This window comes from Ceratosolen solmsi, unplaced genomic scaffold (assembly GCF_000503995.2).
Source record: "Ceratosolen solmsi marchali unplaced genomic scaffold, CerSol_1.0 scaffold13, whole genome shotgun sequence".
In the NCBI taxonomy this organism is placed as follows: domain Eukaryota; kingdom Metazoa; phylum Arthropoda; class Insecta; order Hymenoptera; family Agaonidae; genus Ceratosolen; species Ceratosolen solmsi.
In genome coordinates, this window is record NW_011948418.1 from 864,785 (window position 1) to 887,852 (window position 23,068).

Sequence of the window (23,068 nt, forward strand, 5' to 3'; positions counted from 1 at the left end):
GTGCGTGGTGCGCTCATCTCCGGACAACGACGATTCTCGCCTCGTTCAGCGGTAAGTTCACATACAGGTTACTATTTCATCGAATGCCGTTGATCGTCGCATTATTTTAGTCGGCCAGGTAAACGGGCACCGGCACGCTCGCGAAAAAATTGCCAAGAGCAGGACCGCAAGCGACATCGCGAAGCTTATTTTCTCCACCCTGTTGGTTCACCTCTCCGCGCGCTTTCTGTCTGCTATCGTCTCCTACGCTCATATTTTGTCGCGTTGATAGTGTCCCGGATCCTTTATCGGCTCTGCTCTCAATTGTCACTCCCGTGCTGTCGCGTTATTCCTCTATGCTCATTTATAAATATTATGTGCGAATTGAAAAGCGTGCGAAGTGAGGGGCCGATTGTGCAAGTCTCGTTAATTGTGTTTTGAATGTTGAAAGTTTTTGAATCACACCGTCGTTCCCTCATTTCTTTCCTCGTCTCAAGAAGCCAGAGACTAAATCCTTCACGGCATATTTCAACGTCTCCTAACTCTGCGGTTGACCATTCGAATTTACATTGTCCAAAAATTCTATTCGAGATGCGTGCTCCGTGAATTCTATGTAATATGACTCATGATGTGCTATATATTTGTGTGGAGGGCCGACCACCGTACGAAATCTAACCTCAATTTATCGTGGTCCCTTCTTTAATAAAAGAATGTAGGAGATGAGCCGCTCTTAGCCGGTCATTCATACGTTTTACAAGATTATTTCTCACTCAGGACTGTCTGGCTTTAAGAAACTCGTTTCCGGGAGCTTTGCCGTCGTTTGTTTACAAACTGTCAACGAATGATTTTTTTCCATTAGTACCACTCCTTTGGCTTGTCATTGAAACTTGTCATATTAATAATCATTATAGGGTGTTAAAACGAAGTCTGTCGCGATGAATTATTAATTAGACTGTCATTGATTATTTTTCAATAAATAGCAAATGTATTGCTAACGTTGAAATGAATGTCCACCTTTTATTGTTTTATTCTGTGTATTCAGTAGTCTCATTGTTTATATAATTAACGCGAATTTTAAAATATTTTAATATTCGTTATTAATAGAAAATCCTTGTTATTATAGTTCTTATTATATAAAAGCTAATATTGATTTTTGTATGTAATAATTAATTATTTACTTTAATAGTGAATTCTGAATTAACATGAAAATTTGTCCAAATTTTTATAAATAATATTTCAGCTTTTCATCAATCATTCAATGATAAATTTTTCGCGCTAACAAGGTTAACAACATTAAAACACATTAAACGACTTAAACTCTATTTTATAAAATGACGATTTAATGACAAAAGAATACGAATTTAACATAAATTTTATAAGCCTGTAGAGGTTTTAATTTAAAAAGTAGTGAAACATAAATAAGATATATTTGCAATTAAAGAATTATTTATGATGCGAATTACTTTTTTTATTTCATGTTAAAACAAGCATGTATTTACGCTAAATTATATTAGTATACTGATTGAGGAATAACAGCAGCCTTTCATCGAATTCCAATTCCTAGAAAATCAAATAGTCAGCGGATAATATAACGAATTTATGGAAAATATTAAGTATTAAAAATTATTAGGTATTTTCAGTAACCTTGAGAAAAAAATTCAACGAATCGCTTTAAGATTATAATCGATAATAATATTTATGTTTAATGCTTAATTTAAGTTGCGAAATAAGACAATTTTATAATAATAATTTAAAGTAAATAAGTACGTGTAATTAATTAAAAAAAAAAACTTTATAAAATTATAACGACTTTGTCGCTTTTTCACAAATGCATAGTATTAATTTCCAAAGTCTACTACGCTCCGATTTCTTATCATTTTAGTCCACCAATTTGTCAAAATACTTAAAACAGCTTTGGTGTTAATTGAATCAATTATGAAATTGTGAAACATTCAATTACACGATTATCTATTATCATTAATCTAGCCTGAAGTTGTTGTTTCAGCACTCACCGTTCTTTAATTCTTCAAATTACTGCTAAACATTTTTCAATATTTCCATTTTTCCATTCAAAAGTTTGAAGAAACTTTACATGTATAAGCAAAGATATTTTATCCATAAAAGTTAAAACTGTTATAATTGTATATTATTGTTATATATTTTAATTAAGATAATATTAATAACTATATATATATATATAGTATATATATAAAGTATATATTTTCCTTTCACCATCCGTCATTAATTAATATTATAAAATTGATTATACTATAATTATTATATATAATATTACTCTAGCGAGGATATGGATTGTCTTATATAATAATAATAATAATAATAATAATAATAATAATAATAATAATAATCACAAGTCGGAAAAAAAGGAAATCTATCTTTATTTCGAGAAACAATGTTATAATGATAACAAAACCTACATAATCGAAAAGCTGGTCAATCTTCTTGTATGAAACGTTACGATGACAACGTACGATTAGATCGGCCAACCGATCGTTTTGTTGGATGAGTTAAGACATGCTCAAGGCGATTTCGACTATTGATCCGTGGAATAGAGCTTTGTAAAATGTAGCCGATGTTAATCTCAAAGAAATTTATAATAATAAATCATAGCTCAGAATATAAAGGTAAAATAATAATTATATTTATCTTTCTTGCATTTAAAAATTAAAAACAATCGAATCATTTTTAATATTTAATGTATGTGATTGAAGATTTCGGTATTTTTATATATCTCATAATTTTTTTTAGCAATTCTCGCGTATAAGTAATAGTAATATATCTGTTGCGTATAAATTATATGGAATTCTCATTCTCATAAAATATGTAGATTTTTAGCAAAATATACCTTTGTGAAAGACTGATCAAATTTTGTTATATTTTTTACATCTCTTTTCACACGTGTAGTTCAAATATTCAAATATAGTTCAAATTAATTTCTGTTTGTGATTGTATCTAACACCTGAATGTTATTACATCACAAAGTTCAATAATAACACTATTAATATTTTTAAGAACCATACATCTATTTAATCCGACATTCTTCATGTATGTATTCTTTTAGTCATTTTTAGAATCATGTAAAACTGTTTATATGTTTTTATTTTTATTAAATTTTTAATTAATTTATTTTTTTTAACGCTTAGTATTTACTAAGAAACAAATTTATACATAGGTGAAACAGTATTAAATGATATATTTTTTTATATTTTAATATTCCTTCATGAACAGATTAAATATTTATTACTAATATTGATAATTAATTAATAATTTATCATAAAAACTTTTATTTTACTTAACATTTTAACTACTTAATGTCATCGTATTATTTGTCATTATTTATAAAAATATGTTCTTTAAATAAACCGTAAATAAAAATATTATGAATTAGAAAAGTTAATACAATTCGTAACATTCTTCTGTGATTCGTAACATGATTATGTGTAAGAAAAAAACTTAAAGTGCTCGAAATGAAAAAATTCTTTGGAATCTCATAGTCTCATAGCCTTCGATTAATCGAGCCTCCTTAAACATTTTATCACATTCAAATTTGCAGCCGCTTTCAACGTTTTACGCAATATATAATGGAATTTTCATAAACAAGTTTCATTCAATGCATGGTTTTTTTGAATTATATCTATTGTCGAGAGACTTCCGGCTATCTTTCATTTAAACTCAACTTAACTGCATACTTAAATTAAAAGCAACTATTTACTCTAATGAAAATCATAACTGAAATTGAAAAGGAATTAATTGTGAAAAGATTTTTGGCAGGAATAATAAAGGTATAGTTGAAAATTATATACTAACAGTGCAAACAGATGTTCTTGAGAATAATTTTTTAAACATTTTACATTTTTCCTATGTTAAAGTTTCTATTACATTTCATTCTACATAACTTTCAAATTTTAAATACATAATTGTATGATAACATATAAAATATACATAAATAATATAAATTGCAACCAGAAAAAACGATATTTTTAATTTTCAATTTCATCGTAACTTAATTTATTAATGTAATTTCATAAATACATTGTGACATTACTTTCAAATACAATTTTTAATATTCCATCCTTAATTATCTACAGAATTAGCAAAAGCATGATATTTATGTTTACTTAGCTATAAATTTTGTATTGATTATGAATTTTAATGTCATAAGCTATAATATTTTAGACAAGCAAATTTAATTAAAATTTTCATTCCACATTGTTTACACAAATATATGAATTGAACATATACGGATGTATACATTTGAATTTCAAATGCTCATATTTTTCTGCAATATTTTGCTTTAAGAAAGTATTAATAAAATACCATGAACGTTTATATTTTTAACTTAAAAATTGAATCGTCCGCATTGGGATAGTTGTTGAACAATAGTAAATCATTTTCCTAAAAAAGAAGTGACAATTGTACTCCATAAATTTTCAAATACATATTCTCAATCTGATGGCCTTATTTTTATTAACATACCTTAAATGAGTAATGTTCGACCAATTACTTATCAAATCACTGCATATAAAATACGCAAGATAATAATATAACGTTTTTATTTGTTGAAAAAACTTTTTCCATACGCTTTGCTTTCTCTACACGTAACTATAAATATTTATTTTTTGGTTGAATTATTCGAGTTTCACTTAATGTATATTAGTTGAATATTAGCTAGAGCTCCAATAAAATATTATGTAGATTGACATAATCTTTCCATCTCTTTGAATACATTATTGATAATCAAATAGGTATTTTCGTTAATATTTTGGAATATTTAAATGATAACAAATTATATTATAATTATAAAAGCATGAGAATATGTTGATATTCTATTAGCAGCAGCTCTATTAGTTTGTCTAACATCTTTCTTTTCACGATAAGTATAAGAATTTTTTAATTTTCATGATCTTAAATGTTTAGAAATATTTAAATTAAATTAAATTATTATTTAAGCAATCATTTATTACTATATCTATATTTTATTTATGAATAGAAAATACAGTATATGTGAATTTTATATATTAAACAAAGAAATAACATTAATATAAATTTAAAGTCTTTAATAATAAATTTATTATTAATGATTCAATAAACATTCGTCCATATAAGCAGATCTAAATTGGAAGCTTCTATATATATTTGAAAATGAGACGTTCCTGCGCTATTTTTATACGATGATATTATTATTTTTTTACAGAGTTTATTTATTTTACAATTATTTTCAGTGCTATCTACCTTTCAATTACGGAATAATAATTAGGAAGGAACTTTCAAAGTAAATACTTATATATATATATATATATATATATATATATATATATATATATATCATACGCAAATAAACATATTACAGAAAATTGTATATTATATTTAAATAAAAGTGAAAGCTTATTTCAAATCATTGCAATCTGTTAAGTTATTGCAAATTAGAATTGGCAAATTAATTTATGTTTTCTATATTATACGGCTTACTAGATCTCTTAATGTACGTACATAATACATAATTAAGAGGGAACTGCAGATTGAAATGGGCATAAATGCGAGTATACTTTTAAACAATTTTAATGATATACTTGACGTAAAAAGAATTGTAAATAGTTATATTGCTTGAAAACATTTTTTTCACGTAATTATCAAAGGATTTTAGTATCATTATGCTGTTGACGGGTTTTTGATGAATCCGGTTTCCAGGTTATAAAACTATCAACTTTTACATTCTAATATTATAGAGATATTTATTCATTGATTTAGTAATTTGAAATAATATTTTTGTTAATTTATTATTTATGCAAACAGTTTACGCACTCATTGGTAATCATTCTAGAGTGATTTCTATAGTCTAAAAAGTAAATTTACTTCATTTTTAAGCGAACCATTAAACACTATTACATAAGGCTCTACGAACACATCTTAATGAAATTTATGTAAATTGTTGAAAAATTGTGCAGACGTGAGAGACAAATATAAAATGTACTAGTATCAGTAAATTTTAGATAGTATACCAGATTATTATTAAAACAAACGGTCCTTTATATAGTATTGCTAAATATTCACATTTTATGTTGGTGTTAATTTTATTTTTATAATGTGCAAACTGATTTTCTTAATTCTATCAAATCAATTAGATCAATGATACAGGAAACAAATGCAAAACATACCTTTCTAAAGTAGAATTTTACCTTTTAGAATGGTGACTACTGTGCTTTATTTATTACAATAAGACATACTGTTAAATTAATATATTTTAACCTGATATTGAGATTATTGGCAATTCAACAAGTGATGAAGTCTTGCGTGCATCTAAGATGCGCGTAGACACGATTTAATTATAGAATCTTGGGTGCTCGCTTGTTTCGCAAAGTTGGTATGTAGTACATGAGTTCAATAGACGTACATGTATATGCGTACATGTGAGACTCTTCATAGTACACTTAGTTAATATATAACACAGTTATCTTAAAAATAATTGCAAAATGTAACATAATATATGGCGACACGCCAGACAACGCCTGTAATATTGACATGCGTGGCTGTATTGGATTTCCCTGATACGCGAAACTTCATGGGTGCTCGAAAGGAACATTGTACATTTTATTAGTGATATTTATGTATGTTTGTACGTAGAGTGTAAAAGGACGTTAGCGACCGGATGTGCGTGTAGTGAATTATAAACCAGATAAAAATCCTTGAGTTATTATTGCTTTGTTAATTTTATTTATCACGATGATATTTTTAAAAAATCAATAATTTCAGATGTTTTTTCTTACGTTATTCAACTGTATTGAATTAATTTATAAGAAAAATATTGATTATAAACGTTTTAATAAATTCATAAATTTATAAGATTCGTTGCCATTTTAGATTGGATTTATAGTGTTGCTATAATTACATTTAGAAGTAAATCATTTAAAAGTAGAGAAAAATTAAAAATCTTAAACAAAAACTTTCTTTTATATTAAATATCAAATATCAGATTCTTTCTTATTTATCAATTACATTAGCTAATAATTACATCTATGTCCGTCAGTTCTTCTAATTAGAAAATTTAGTCGCATCCTTACTTTACGAATTATCCAATTTCTAAAGTATATAATTTTCAAATACTGTTTATGATAAGATATTTTAATTTATATCAATCTTTAGATCACATTAGAATCTTAAGGTCGAATTGAAATTACGTAATACTGAAAATCACCGGAATGATGATGTAATACTTTACCTTAAGACAAAAAAATGGTATGTTTGATCTTTTGAATTTTATTTACTTTAAACTCGTTATTATAATATGAAATTTTATGAGATTAAACGTATTGGGAAATGTGATTTAATCCTATAATAAAATATATTTGCAGTTTGCTTGTAAGTATAACTGTTTATCTCGTGAATAAATATTCTAATCGGAAAAAGCTGCAGTTAATATTCCTTTCTGAAATGAAAGGATCTCGCACGATAAGAGCAGAATGAACTAATAGCCTATTTAATAATATTTCGTCACGATATTAAAATGACTAAATAAAGGAAAAATTTTAATGCTTAACATTGGTATTTTCGAGGCGAAATTTAAATATGTGCATAGTTCCTTAGCATTTAGACTGTGACTGAAAGTATGCAGTCGCACATGCAAAGTATCCTTGTGATGTTAAATAGGAGGCATGAAATTTTAAAGGCTTTTTAATTAGCTGCTGAATGTCGGCTCAGTTTTAGTTATTTACTTGAGGTTAGATTGACCTTATAATTAAATTCATTGCATTTTTTAAATGATATATCAGATTTGTTTTATTTCTCTTTAATTAACGTTGGGTTTTAATGCCGAATTATTATTTTTCTTTTCAGATTTTATATGAAAATACATGGATAAGAAAATCATTTTAAATAAATATATTTACGTTGAAATAAGAATTCATAAAAGTTTTACAAATAATTTAATATCTCAATTGGCACATGAATATTTATTAAATTAAGCCATGTACAAAACATTGTATTACGTATATTTATTATCCTATTTTTATCTATCTGAATTATCTATAATATAAAAATTAATAATTATTATTAAAAGCAAGTCAGTTTGAGAGATTATGTAAGATTTTATAGGATTGTGATAATATTTTTGAAAATGTAAATTAGATTACGAACTGAAGATTTTATTGAAAATTTGAATAATCATTAATTAATAAAAACATGTAAATCTGACAAGTATGTGCTCTAGTACGATAAATATACAGCTTTACTTAAATCATAATTTCGAAGCTTAAAAGTAATGTCTAAAATGTTTATGTAATCGCTTATAATTTTATATTTTATATTAATTAACATTTAATAAGTATTATCAAATATAAATATTTTCTTACGTGTGTGAAGTATTTAACAACATTTTCTGAAATGAATATTTATTAAAACTTTACAATTATTCTAGTAACTGATTGAAATATTCGTTCAGTTTGAATAGATTATATATATATATATATATATATATATATATATATATAAATATCTAGAAGTAATTTCAAATATTTACAATTTTCTAATATTTTATTTAAAAAATATGTAAAACTTAGAAAAATATTATTACATTTAAAATAATTGTATAAGTAGGTAAAAAAGTTTCTGTATAATAATTGTATTTCATATATATATATATATATATTTTGTGTCTTAAAAATACTTTTTTATGTTTTCATGTTAAGATTTGTTCTTACTTAATCAATAATATGTTAGGTAAATTATATTTTTAAACCATTACTAATTCATGAATTCCTGAATTCATAAGTATGTATTTTGTTCGTTTTTAAATTAATATATTTTAAATAAATGTACGTATTATTACAGTTTATTATTCGCGAATATTAATTTATTCTATACTAGCTTTAATTTTTAAATTATAATTTCTTATTTAATGATTCGCATTTAGCCTTCATATAAGTATATTTTAATCATGTATAATTGTACTTTACATATATGTCATTACACTAAATCTTGTTTTTTTAAACAAAAGTTCTATATAACATGCTTTTATACTGTATCATATGTTACTGTAATACAATAAACTAATTTTTTAGAACTTGGTTTTTATTTTATGTATTAATTATTTATAAGTAGTGATACGTGCACATTTGAATTAAAATAAACAAGTTATAAATATTAATATTAATTCATTTTATCAGTGTATAATTGGGAATGATATAATGGGGTACCAAATTGTTTAAAAGAAAAGTGAGGCAATGGTACAGTGTAGATGGTATATGAGTCTATACATAGACATTTGTTTGCTATTCTTGATACGTAAATGATATCTTAGATTCAACTACATACATACATACATGCACCAAATACTATTACATTGTTATATATGAATATATAATATAATTTCTCAAGATTTAAAAAGAGAACCTAATTTATGGAAGAGTAGATGACTTATATTATATTTAGATTCAGATAATTATTAGTAAACAGAAAGTTATTAATAGCAGTATGCAAAATGGATTTAATTAATTTCTGTTTAGCCTTATTCAATCACGTGTTGCTTTTAAGACTTCGAATTAGCAGGGCTTGGAACTTTCTCCACATTCATATTTAATAGTATACATAGCCCCATTATATTAACACTTCAATAAATAATGCATAATTTGTCATACAACTTATGCAAGTATGCGGATAAATAAGATAATGAAGAAATGTGATCTTAAAAATAGTATTATCGACGATAATATTTTTGATAAAAATGAATAAACTAATAATATTAATATATGAAAACGAAAATATATTAAAATGAAAATAATAAAATAGATTATAAACAATAGCTTTTTAAATAAAATGTTAAATAATTAGAATGATTCATTTATAGCGACAATATATTTAATATTATAATTTAAAGAAGTTTTTTTATAAGAATAAGAAGTGCAATATTCTTTTGCCATAAATTAGTCCTTTCGATTATCTATTCTAATTTCTATTAAATTACGACAATAAAATAGAATATGGGAGAGGCGGTTAATATACCTATTTTAATCGCTGATTTTTCTAACATTTTATTTTATATTCTATCGTTCTTGCAAAATTATATAAAATAAAATGTAACACAGAAACAAGAGATATAATACTAGCTTTTATTATTCAAAGCTATCTACTTTCCATTTATAAAATGGCGTTATCGACTTGTGATTAACTCTATAATATATCTTCATTAAGAAAAGAACAATAATGCTATAAAAATTTTGTCGAGTAAGATATTGAATACTTTGAATGAAACGCATATTATTATTTATAAATTTATTATCTACTACTGTAAATATTATTATGTCTTTGGTGAAAAAACGTTTGAATAAGAGCTAATGTATGGCATATTTCATTAATTTTATTAAATAAATTTTATTAATATATTTAATTATATTAATATTAAATATTAATAAATATTGGAATATATGTGTAAGAAAATAATTAAATAGATTCTTATACTTGTATATAATTATAAAAGAACAAATTTTCAAGAAGAAACTTTTAGTATGATATTATATTTATCAGTAGTGATTTAATTAAGCAATAATACTTTTATATTTCTATTTTAAGGTAGATGCATGATATATATATATATATATATATACTTTAGATTTTAGCTAGTATTTTTTATTTATTTAAAATCCTTTAAACCAACAAATTTAATTTAAAAATAAAACGAAATATATAAAATACAAAGATTTTTATTATACTTCGTTTCATACCTGTTTTACATTTATTTTATTTTCAAATAATCTTGACCGTTTGGCTAAATACTCATATCCATTTTATCATGTCTTGAAAGTTTAACGACAATATTATGATTTCTATAATTACTTTAAATATACTTTAATGATAATTAAGGTACTAATAGTTGGATATTAATATTACTATAGAAATTAACACTAAATAGTTTCTCCAATATAATTAACTAAATAAATTACATTATGATTTATTTTAATATTACATTTGTGATTATTAAGCAATTGATTGTGATAGTTTTCTTTGTATTGTTAAATAAGGAGATTTTAATTAGTAGATTAATTTTATATGAGATTCAAATTAGCTTAAAAATATTTAATTTAATTTATACATATATTTTCGAGTGTTATTATTTTTCATAGAAAGTTTTTACAATTTCTTAATCGTTTATTCTTATTAAGCTGAAATTGAAATGATAAATAGTTGACATACCAAAATCCGTACGTTCAATTGTAAATTAAATATATTTTTGAAAATATATTTAATATATAAATATTTATACAGATAAATCTATTCTAAATACTATATAGTCCGTATATTTATGTACTTATAGTGTACGATTAATATAATTATTGGTACTAATATATTTATAAATTTCTAATTTTTTTAATTTGTTTTTTTTTATGCATGTTGATTTTAAAAATCGTTACAGGAAAAAACAGCACGAAGATGTTGAAATTAGATTAATTTTTATTTTGAGAGATATAATGTTTTCGTCACGCGTCGCTAGGTAATTTTTATTGAAATCCGTGTTGGTTTTTTTTTATCACAGTTTCTTCATGATTATTTGTCAAATAGGTATTTTTATACTTCAGCATTATATTATAAGATTATTTATATAAGAAGCAATAGACACAAGATCGCAATAATTAATTTGTATTATTATTTGTATAATTTAGTAAACGAAATATATAGTTTGCCTGCAATATTTACAGTGAAACATGAAATAAATATTAATGAATTAATGTTTTTTTTTTTTTTTATAAATAATTGTCATAAATAATATTGTATATTTCATATTAAAGATTATGTTGCAATGAGTGAGATTTTAAATAAAAACCCCTTTTTAGGTATAAATAGGTATATTGATAAAATAACTCGCATAAAGCTTTTATACACCAAATTTTATTATTTTATTATCCTGTCAATGACTTAATAATAAGACTAGATGTTTACTACATACATTTTCTCATATTATGATACATCACTATAAGAATTATAAAATAAATGATTGCAACATAAAGAAATGCCGATAATCGTTCTAGAACTTTATTAAACGGTCTTTTGTGAAGAAATTTCAATCATGTTTATTATAATTATTTCATAAATTATTACGATGTGACAAGTAAAGAGCAGCGAGGAGCGGGAGCGTGCAAAAAGTTTTCACTTCCTAATGAAAGGATCGAATGTAAGCGAGCAATGGTCACAAGCTGGCAACCTTGAATAAGTTGATGGAAAGAAATATAAAGAAACGTTAACCCCCCAGTCGCGGAAGCCGTCCGTCCAGGCGTCCGAAGTATTCGCGCCGACAATGCCGAGGGCCCTCGGGGCTAAGGAAGTTAGGCTTCGTGCGAAGGCACACCCGGAGGGTGAAAGTCGCGAGCACGTCGGTGAAGAGCTTCAGGGGCTGCTGGAGTCGGGCCGTCGCCCACACAAGCGGCTCTCGAGCCGACAACAGCACGTGCGCGTACGCCTCCGAAGAGAGAGAGAGAGAGAGAGAGAGAGAGAGAGAGAGAGAGTGAGAGTGCGAGAAGGGGGCCGAGAGGGTGTGCGTGCGCGTGTGCGTATGCGTGCGAGAGTAGAGGAAGGAAGGAAGGAAGGAAGGAAGGAAGGAAGGAAGAAAGAAGTGAAAGATGGGATAGGACGGGAAGGGAAGGGAAGGAAAGGGAAGGGAAGGGAAGGTGAACGCTCCTCAACGAGGCAGTCGCCAAGGCAGTCGTGGTTCCGCAGCCCGAGCATCTCGTACCTCCGGTCTGCTTTGCGCCTACATTGGCGGTTCTTATTTCGTACGCGCATCTAGATGTGCCCGTGGAATTGTGTCGCAAGCCGGAAAGTAAGAGACAGGAGTGCAAGTACGAAGTGAAAGTTTCATTGGAACGAAGATCGTTGGCTGTTATTGACAACAAGCAGTGGATTTTTGTTAGTTCCTAGCGCGGTTGTGATTTTTTTTTTCAGAGACTGACTTGGCTTCTCGAATGCTGACGCAATTATTGGGTTGTTAATCCAATATTCATAGATCAATCATCCAAATCTCGTTTTCTCCTTTCAGAATTTGATTCTAATATTGATTGATGACTTCATTGTTCAGATAGCATACTGAAACAAGGTATGGGGCAATCATTCTTTCCTTATCTATTAATAGTTATATGACAATACAGATGAGTTGTCCATGATTTTCACAATCGCAGAGCTGATTATGAATTGCACTATGTTGTATGGCTTAATAATGTTGAAACTGAAATGATCGTTATATTGTTATTGTGTAATTATTGGCCATCGATTTGATACATTTAATTTTGCTCAAAGTGTACAATTGACATTTGCATAGTGTTATGTTCTAACTTCGGACTTTAATAAATTTATTGTCGTCATCAATATTGTTATATCTTTTCAATTTTAATGAAATATTAATTGATACTACAATCTTAAAGTTTTTATTAATGATAAATAGTATGTAATCTTCTTAGAGATTCATTTAATCATTGCTACGTGATAGTAATTTAATAAATTAATCAAAATATTTGTTTCTTTTCAATTTAAACTGCCTATCTTTACATTTTAATACAATAAAATTGTATTTCTAGTCAGAAATATTAATTTTATTTTAACACAATTGATTATGTATGAAAGTGTTATTTAGAAGGATTGATTTTGAGAATATGATTTCTTATGATAAATTAATATAATTCTCTTATTTATTGTAATAATTAACTTAATTTTATATTAAAATTTAATACACAAAATTACAAAGATTATTTATTATCTTGAAATATTACGTAAAGTGCAGCCTCAATCACACACACACACACACGCACGCACGCACGCACGCACGCACGCACGCACGCACGCACACACACATATATATGTGTGATGTAATAATTTGTTTAATTTTATATTCATAGTAATTACATTAACTAATATTAAAGTGTATCAGTTATAAATCAGTTGATTTGGTCAGAATATGCATGGCTATTTAAATATTAATTGCAAAATAAAAATAGTAAATAAATTTTCAGCGAATCGGACTGTTGCTTCATTTAATAAAATTTATATGCATATTGTATCGACATTCAATTAAAGAAGATTTCATTTTGTTCTATCAATCTCATATATATATATATATATATATATATATATATATATATCGTTAATTTTAATTTCAACCTTAAGAATGGAAAATTGTCAATCAAGTGTAAATGCTTCTGCGTAAGTGGAAGGTAAAAAAGTGTCACGTTCACATGGACGTTGAGGGCAATTGCAAAAGTGAGGCAACGAGGGGCAGAAGTTAGTACCCGTATTGTCGGCAAAGGCTGGCGAAGCCAAAAGAATAAAGAAATAATCTATATATAAGCTTAGATGACCTAGCAAACAAGCCATTGATGATCAAGGCCATTTTTTAATACCCATCAGTATTATGTATATAATACATAATAATAATATAACATATATTATGTGTTGAACGGCACAGCTGGTGGTTACATATTGTTTGGCGGGAGATTCGAAATGTCGGCGTTGAGGGTGTGAGTTCACCATCGTTTGGTCACGTTCGAACTTAAGTGCAGTCGAGGGAGGCTTTGGATAATGGGACGCAGATTTAAGGATGGTAGTAGTGGCATCAGCTATTGAAAACAACGCCGCTGTAATTGAGGACTACTCTAAGGATACACTTGGAAGGTACGAAACGATGATGATTGGTCACGGTTTGAAGCCGTCATCGACGCCTTTACTGATTATTTTTGAACCGAATCGAGGCGCAACGCGAACGAATCGTCCCTATTTTTTTTTAACTTGACACTTCTACAAGCTGGGCGTGAATAAATGAAAGCCAGAGAAAATGAAAATGGCTTCCTATTAGCTTTTTTTTTTGTACAATTTTGCATTCTGTCATTTGTTTTGTTGTAAGTTCGACACTGTTTGTATCACGCGTCTTTAAATATTTATATTTTACAATAAACGCAAATACTTTAAACTTTCATGGTGTTGCCTAGTTAGAATGCCAAATCCTACATTGGTATATTGATATTTGGTAATAACAAAATTGTGTAAATTTCGATCATGTCATTTATATTTCATTTATACTAACTAAAGTTAATTAAAGTAAAATTAATGTCTATCATTGAAGAAAAAATATCGGGAAGGAAGCTACAATTATTAATAATGAAAAAATTATGAAAGTTAATTTTCTTGAATAAGATGGTCATTTGTAATGAATAGAATTTACCTAAAAATTAGCATGTACTTTGGAAAATTTACGTCTATATATCTATATAATTTAAATATAGTTATATAAATATGTAAATTTATATATTTATATATCTTGAAGTAAGAATAAATGTTTAAATTATTCTTGAAATTCAAAAGTCAAACTACAGTTCAAAGTCTTTTTCATTTCAATATGTTATAATTTGTAGTAATGCATATAATTTTTAATGATATAGGGTGTAAAATAAATATTTATCAATTAATTGCAAAAAAAAAAAACTATAATTTGCATACACTAAACGTTCGAATTAAAAATTAAATAAGCCAAACGTTAATTCCACATATTTATATTATATTCTCTGTCATTTAAAAATTATCGTTACTATTCAATTACATATGCAATAAGCAAATTAGAAATTTTTAATAGTTAAATTTATAGGAAAAGTGTAGTAAAAAAATTCATTTTGTTGTGTTCTATATCTTTCAAATGAGAATTTTTATAAAAACGATTGTTTAATATTTTGTTCAATATTTAAAAAACACTGAAATTTAAAATCATCGGATCACGTTAAAACATTTATAAGTTGATTAATATCGAATTCATTAATCGATTAATCCAAAGTCAATAAGATCTCGATCCGTTAAACTGTTTTTGTTTATTAATAAATATTGTCTATCAGAGTGATTGCCTGAAATGGCTATGAGATAAAATAATATAACTAGTTAAAAATGCTCAAAATTAAAATTGAATCTTCTATATAGATTTTATCTTAGATGGACATAATTTTTAATTTATCATGACAAAAGAAAAGATTATTTTTCGTAAGAAAAGTTTTTTTTGTTTTTTGTTTTTGTTTTGTTTTTTTTTATTATTCTTATTCTAAGCACTACGAAAACAATGTCGCTGCTGAATGAGAATGCTCGTACTTTTAATACAAAATTAAATATTTACTATTTATACTGATAGGTATTTTAAAATGACATAAACTTAGAAATTTTAAAATAAAAACAGTTAATGAAACGGTGCTTTTAATTCTTAAATTGACTTTTAATTTCCGTAAAATCGTAAGTATCCGTTTGTTTTATTATACACTGGGGATTTGTATTCCAACAAACTTCTTACAATTTTTACACTACTGGATTAACGTATTCGTCTCGTTCAAATCGTCTAGTATGTAGCGTAAATAGTAATTGGGAGCTACTTAAATCAACGATATCTTTTTATCTCGTTAAAAGGGTTTTCCTAGTAGTGTTTTAACAAGTCATTTACTTACGCATCCATTGATGGAGTCGTATCTTTACATTAAATCTTTTATTAGAGAATGATAATTGAAAAGAGGGGAAGAAGAACGTACGCTAAAGATGTGACCGAGCATATATTAAGGTCAAAGAAATCTTTCCCGTTTCTCCACTCAGTGTAACGAGTGTGGTATAGTTATTTTGTTACTTGCATCTGGGCGAAAGTATCGGGTTCTCATTTTCGTCGGGCAGGAACCAGTTTCGTCGTCTCTGGCGCGAACGCTATTACCTAATCGTGCAACCTTTTATTATCGAAATGGACATTTAACGTATCCAGTATGCGGCCCTGCCTGAATTGATAATTGCAAAGATTTTCATCGATCCTTTTATTGAGCTTACATTGGATAGGTCTGCAACGACTGTAATGTCACACGTCGTAAGGGCCGATATGGCAATTCGCCTAAACCTAATCGACTAGAAGTCGAGGCATCTTCAGCAGCCAAGACAATTGAAATTCTCTATATGACGTGATGACTTCTCTACATGGTAGGGGTAGGGGGTGTGGACCTACAAGACTCGAGCGAACCGTCGATCGGTATAGCCAATGCCAACGCCCACTCGGAAGGAGCGGACGATCGTCATCGAGATTGGGTAGGAGCTCTGTGCACTCGAGGGGCCTCGGTAGCGATCGAAGAGAGCGCGCACAAACTTGCCTCTCCTTCCCTACAATTACAGCGCTGCAGCTGCGGACAGTAACACACGCACCGAGTATAGTGAGCGTCCCTTAGTCCGGAACGAGCGTTGCTCTAGTCCGGGATGGGTCGAGAGGTGGGAGAGTCGCGCCGTTTTACGCTCGGCTTATTGTTCGGACCCCTTTTTTTTTCCAGGCTTTAGGTTTTTTTTCTCTATGCCGCTTCGTGAATCCGAGATGAGTCGCACTGCGTTGTCATTGTCGAGAATGTTTTCAGCCGGGTCCAGGTTGAAGAATTTAACGTCTATTCGGTTGGCTGAGGACGTTTATGCTGCTTTTATAATATCGGATATTTGTACGTACGTGTGCGTGGATTAAGTATCGAGGTTGATGGTTATTAGGAGGGACGACGCTCGTTGATGCTCGCTTGAGAAATCGTATACGATGTATTTGGAAGAATGTTTACGAGTACTGCAAAAGTCTTCCGTGAGAAATTGAAAGCAGAGGATGGGAGTATAAATATATTGCATAGCTAAGTTATAAATATGGCGCTCGCTATCTTGTTATTTAAGAGGCAATGTAGAAGCGTCTTGTAGAGTTTTGTGTTTCAAAATATCACATGTGTTTTTCTTGAAAATCAACGATTAAAGATACAATTTGAGGGGCGGTGGCGGGAGGGGGGAGGGGAGAAAAATACATTTATAGATAGAAATACATTTATTTTTAGATTAAAAATTATAATTAAAATTAAGATCCGATTTCGCCTTAATACATGCATTAAATATTTAAATAATAATATGAGATGCAATCGCTCAAATAGATGTAATTAATTATAATTCATTAATTGTGTCTTCGTTCTATTATCCGAGCTTATGAGTTAGTATTTAGTTTTTATTATTTTATTCAAATTCATGTAGTTTTCTTTAAAATTAAGATTTACAAGATAACGTATAAGATATAACTTTGATGTTTTCTCTTTATTTACTTTTATATACGTATAATGAAATTATGGGGGGATAAATCAATAATCAACTTTCTACTGTGTACTTAGCTAATTTACGTATTTATTGAATTTCTTTTGAATGAATTTCTTTTGCCAAGATTTCATCGCATTTCAAATACCGTTATTATCATATTTTTCATAGAAATTTATCTTTTAAAAATTTAAATTTGCATGCATCCATGTCAGGTAAAAGTATACTTGTACTACTATTCAAACTACTCACAATGTAGAAAAACATATTGTTAAAGTACTATATAGTTCCGTTAGTCTGTCATACATATATTGACATTGAACTATCGGTATTATTTTAAAACTAATGTACAACATTAATTTCATTAATGATTAATATTATAAATATGGGAAGAGTTGTTTGTGCGCAGTAATCTAAGATTGGCTATCGCAAGGACGACGATATATCTTTGTAGCGTATCCAAAAGGGGAGGAAAGAAGCAAAGTTCACTGAGAAGTTACGAAGCTCACAGTATCTTCACGAACTGGAAAAGTGTGAACCGTTCACATAGCGGTCATCGTGATCTTCCGGTTTCCACGAAAGCGCGTCGCAAAAAAAATCCTCTCATATAATACACCTTTCTAGTTGTTGCTTCGAGAATATGTGTACAAGGATATAAGGGAACGAGTAGCGCGTCGTTGTTGTGGAGTCGTCATTGAAAATTATAAATTAACGGGGAAGATAAATGAGGATTTACAAGTTATTATTAATGTTAAAAAATAAATATGACGATGTAATGATTTGTTCGCCGAGTTTTCTTACTCTCTTATTTATTTAAGATTTTTCAACGATGTAATTAAAAAAAAAAAGAAGAAAAAAAGGATCGTCATGTATATTTGTGTGTTATTTTCCAATATTTATTAGCTTAGTAATTATATTAATCAATGGCAATGCCTTTATTATTTATATGCTAATAAGACATTTGCAATAGCTCCTCAAATACGGAGTTTCAGTTACCATTGTCCTTATTATTACTAAACAATATGCTGTATTTATATTTGATTATTTCACTGTAAGTAATAGAGCAAATAATACAAAAAAAAAATTATAGTCGTTAAAAATAATTATAATCAATCACTTGTCGATTATGATTCTCAATAAGATTTTATAAACAATATATTTAATGACACTCGTGTTACTACAGTAGTTGCATAATAATGTTTAAAATCTTTTTCATTAGTTCGATATAAATGTTCGTAAAAGTTCTAAGTAACGCTATGCCTAATAATAATTTCACTTATAAATCATTAAACGTATTCGTAATTTGTCTGGCTGCGATGCTGAAATATGTTGCCTTTATAATGATTATTGGAAAATTATTAATGCTTAAATAACATAACGTTCAAATAATCCAAGCATAATTTTATGGATAATAAACGATGCACTGCCATCGCAATTGTAAATAGAAGTGACGGGAGAAATAGTAGGCGTGAGCTTCCATCCTTTAATAAACTCAGAGGGAATTTCAGAGAAGAATGTGTTTGTGGATTCGAGTTTATGGCGGTACCAGTGGGGTCAGAAGGACTTCAGGCGTCGCGAAGCTTGCGTAATTTGTATAGAGTCGACGCACTAGTGATATGCACGATCCTGTTAAATATTTGACGTTGCTTTCATTGAATTGCCGCATTCCTTAATGTGAAAATTCCTAAACCAATACGTTTACCGCAATGTTATATTAAAAACGCATTACCGTACTCTTATACTTATAGGATTCAATGAAAAGATATTCGATTTATTATTCAATCGATTCAAGATAGTCAAGCTTTTTTATATTTGATTTAATTTTTAAATTCAATTATTCAATTAATTACATTATTTCTTCTGTTTTATGTATGATAGTTTTTAATTTAGTAGCATTCGTATATATATATATATATATATATGATGGTATTTATATGAAAAGTTCTAGGTACATACCATTTCAAGATATTGAAAATATCTAATAATTTACAATTCTAATTCGGTTCAACTTTAAATATCCGATGAAAAATATAAGTTTCAGAATTAAGGTTTATTATTTACTATTGCGAGCAAGTATTTTTCAGACAATTTTATGCGATTATCCAAATGATGGAAGAATATTTAAAAAATAATAGCAAATTACAATCTTTATGAGTATTATGCTTTCGAATGCTTACTTTCATTTAAATTAATTTTAATGAAAGTGAGCACTAGTTATCATAGTTTTTAAAAATTTACCTATGAATTTAACCATCACATTGTTACGAAAAACGCCTTATTATATGAGCATGTAACATGTGTATTTGTTGTAAAGTATGTATTATCTTACAAAGCTTAGCAGCTCGATGACTTAGCGCTACCCGAATAAACCGTTTTCTTTCCGAATCAGAAAACAAAGCGAAACAGTGCTTGAACTTAAGCTATTATTCTAATCTACTAAAACCTTAATAAAATCCTTTGCTAAAACATAAATATTTTACTAATTACGCACGCGACCACGCTTCGGCGTATCTCATGTGTTATTCACGACCGGCCGTCGAACGAGTTCCCATGAGTTGGATTTTTCAGCCACTGCTCGTGAAAAAGACGCACATGAAAAACCTCAACGTACTATGAAAAGCGAACGTAAACTGCTCGACGATCTCACCTCGGCGCTCGCATCAATTGTCATGCGAGGCTTTGGCCGCGCGCATTACAAGCGTAAGTCGGATGCCCTTCGGTAATTAGCGGCGCAGCACCGAGTCGTTGGCACGCGCGCACAGCGACTTCCGGTTCTTGTACGCGTGTCTCTTCTCTTATCCTCGGTTGCGCGCGCCGTCGTAATGCATCGAGCGATGTTCATTGCAATGCTCCGCGGCTTCCGTTATTGTCCCGATAGCTCCGATACCACAATACATTGAAAGAGAAAGGAATTTAAATGATTTTAATATAGTTTCGCGGACGATTGTAAAAACGGCCGTTTTATCATTTGGCCATCGTCACGGTACTTAATGCTCCTTCTCTACGGTCTCATCCATCCGCTTTACCAGTATTTGCAATTATTACTTAGCTCCGATACTGTATTTGGTTGTCAAGAGCTTTAGCTCCAGCTACACGTATGAACGGGAGGAGGAAAATGGCGAAGATACTCATGTACTGTAAATGTACTGGAATTGCACATTTATTATTTTATTACTCAATATTAAAGGAATTCTTTCTTTTTTCTTCTTTCTTTCTTTCTTCTATTTTTTTTTTCTTTTTCTTTTTTTAGTAAGAAAATATTTTCAATTTGTCAGTTTGAAATCAATAAATATTTTTCATTCTTTTTCATCTATATTTTCCGCCTTTTACGTGACTTTTTATCGTCGTCAACATTGTTATTAGTCTTATTTAAAAGCACGTGCTATCTAATGTTAACTTGCCATGTCGAAGCTTGGATTTTAAATCGTGAAAGACTGACTAATAATTCAGGTTGATACAACAGGTTTATTTTAATCGCATAGTAATCGTTTATTCCTCATCGAATCTTAATATCATAAATACCATAAATGTGTTGAAATTCGGCGGTTACCGGCAATTTTCTCTCTACACGCATCGATAAATCAAGTTAGAAGCTCAACGTGCATTCATCGTGTTACATAAGCTTCGTTTAGCGTTTACATCGATACGTCTATTATTTCACACTTTGAAAATATTTAATTTCTCACAAATAACTAAAAATAGTTAATGAAAGAAAGGGGGGGGGCAGGAAGGAGATACATAAAACAAGTTGAAAATATAATATATCGTAACATTGTAGGCGGCTAATGCGTACTCGTCCTTCTACATTTTTGACACGGCCATGTATTCCATAAAATAAGAGTTTGCTTTGTACCAGACAAACAATAAGACCGCCAACTCGCGCGATGAATGGATAGAACTGCAATAAGTTAGAGAGCTTATGCTACAACAAATTACAACTGCATAACTCCTTCCCAATGATATATTGTACCTGGGTTTTTCTCATTCTGAGTAAAGCAATCCGCTGTAAAAGCCGAAGTATTGAATGGTTATTCATGGCGGTTATTGTCGACGCCCATCGGCTGCAAATTATATAAGACTAGAAGTTTACATGACTTTTATTTTTTATATTATTTCATAATAGATATTAAATTTTCCGACAACAACTCTGTTCAAGCCTGTTTATTGTGCATGTTCTTATGCAATTCAAATTGTGATGTAATTTGAATTGAAAATGTTAAAACTATTATTACTATTGTCGAAATAAGTAAGAATTTTAATAGTTATAGCAATTAATAGTCTATCAATGAAATGACTTTATTTCAGAGAAATAATTTGATTATTAAAATATGTAGGGATTTGCCATTACCTATTTTATATGAAATTTTGAAATTTATTTCAAAGAGTTCTTTGAGAAATTTATTTTTAATGAAATTTAATATGTGAGAAATGTAAATTCTGTCTTAGGATGACGATGATAATACGCGTATCCACCAATATTTCTAAAATTATCTATTTTATTTATATGCTGCATTAACATCTCGATAGTTTCTATTTAGACGGATGAAAAGTGTTTTTTATATTGAGTAATTTTTTATTTATTTCTCATACAAACAAAACTTTATAATTTCATAAGAAATAAGTTTTTTTGTTATATTAAAGTACTCTGTAAAATATAATCTCAAATGAATATTCATATACTAGAACTTTAAAATTACTTAGCTAATAAAAATTTTGAGAAAAATCCATTAAATTCATTTGATGGCTAAAACATTGCTATTAATAATCTTTACAGCTTATTTTTTTTAACAGTATGGATTAGATTACGTGATATTCTATTTTCTTTTAAATATTATCATTATATACATGGCTATTCTATAATTTCTTTATATTGTTGAAAAGTGTATTGCACTTATGAAATTGCATATTATGTCATATGTAGTCAAGAAAAATAATAAAAATATAATGAATGCATTTTATTAAAGATTAATTAACCTATTACGTTGGCTACTCTAGG

General features: G+C 28.4%; 1 protein-coding gene across 1 annotated transcript in view; it reads left to right on the forward strand.

Moving 5' to 3' along the window:
• LOC105360084 (WD repeat-containing protein 47) overlaps positions 1-23,068 on the forward strand; it is a 119,046-nt gene continuing 95,978 nt past the window's right edge. The window contains exon 1 of the mRNA XM_011496875.1: positions 1-51. The gene's annotated coding sequence lies outside the window, so the exon portion shown is untranslated. The remainder of the gene's footprint in view (positions 52-23,068) is intronic.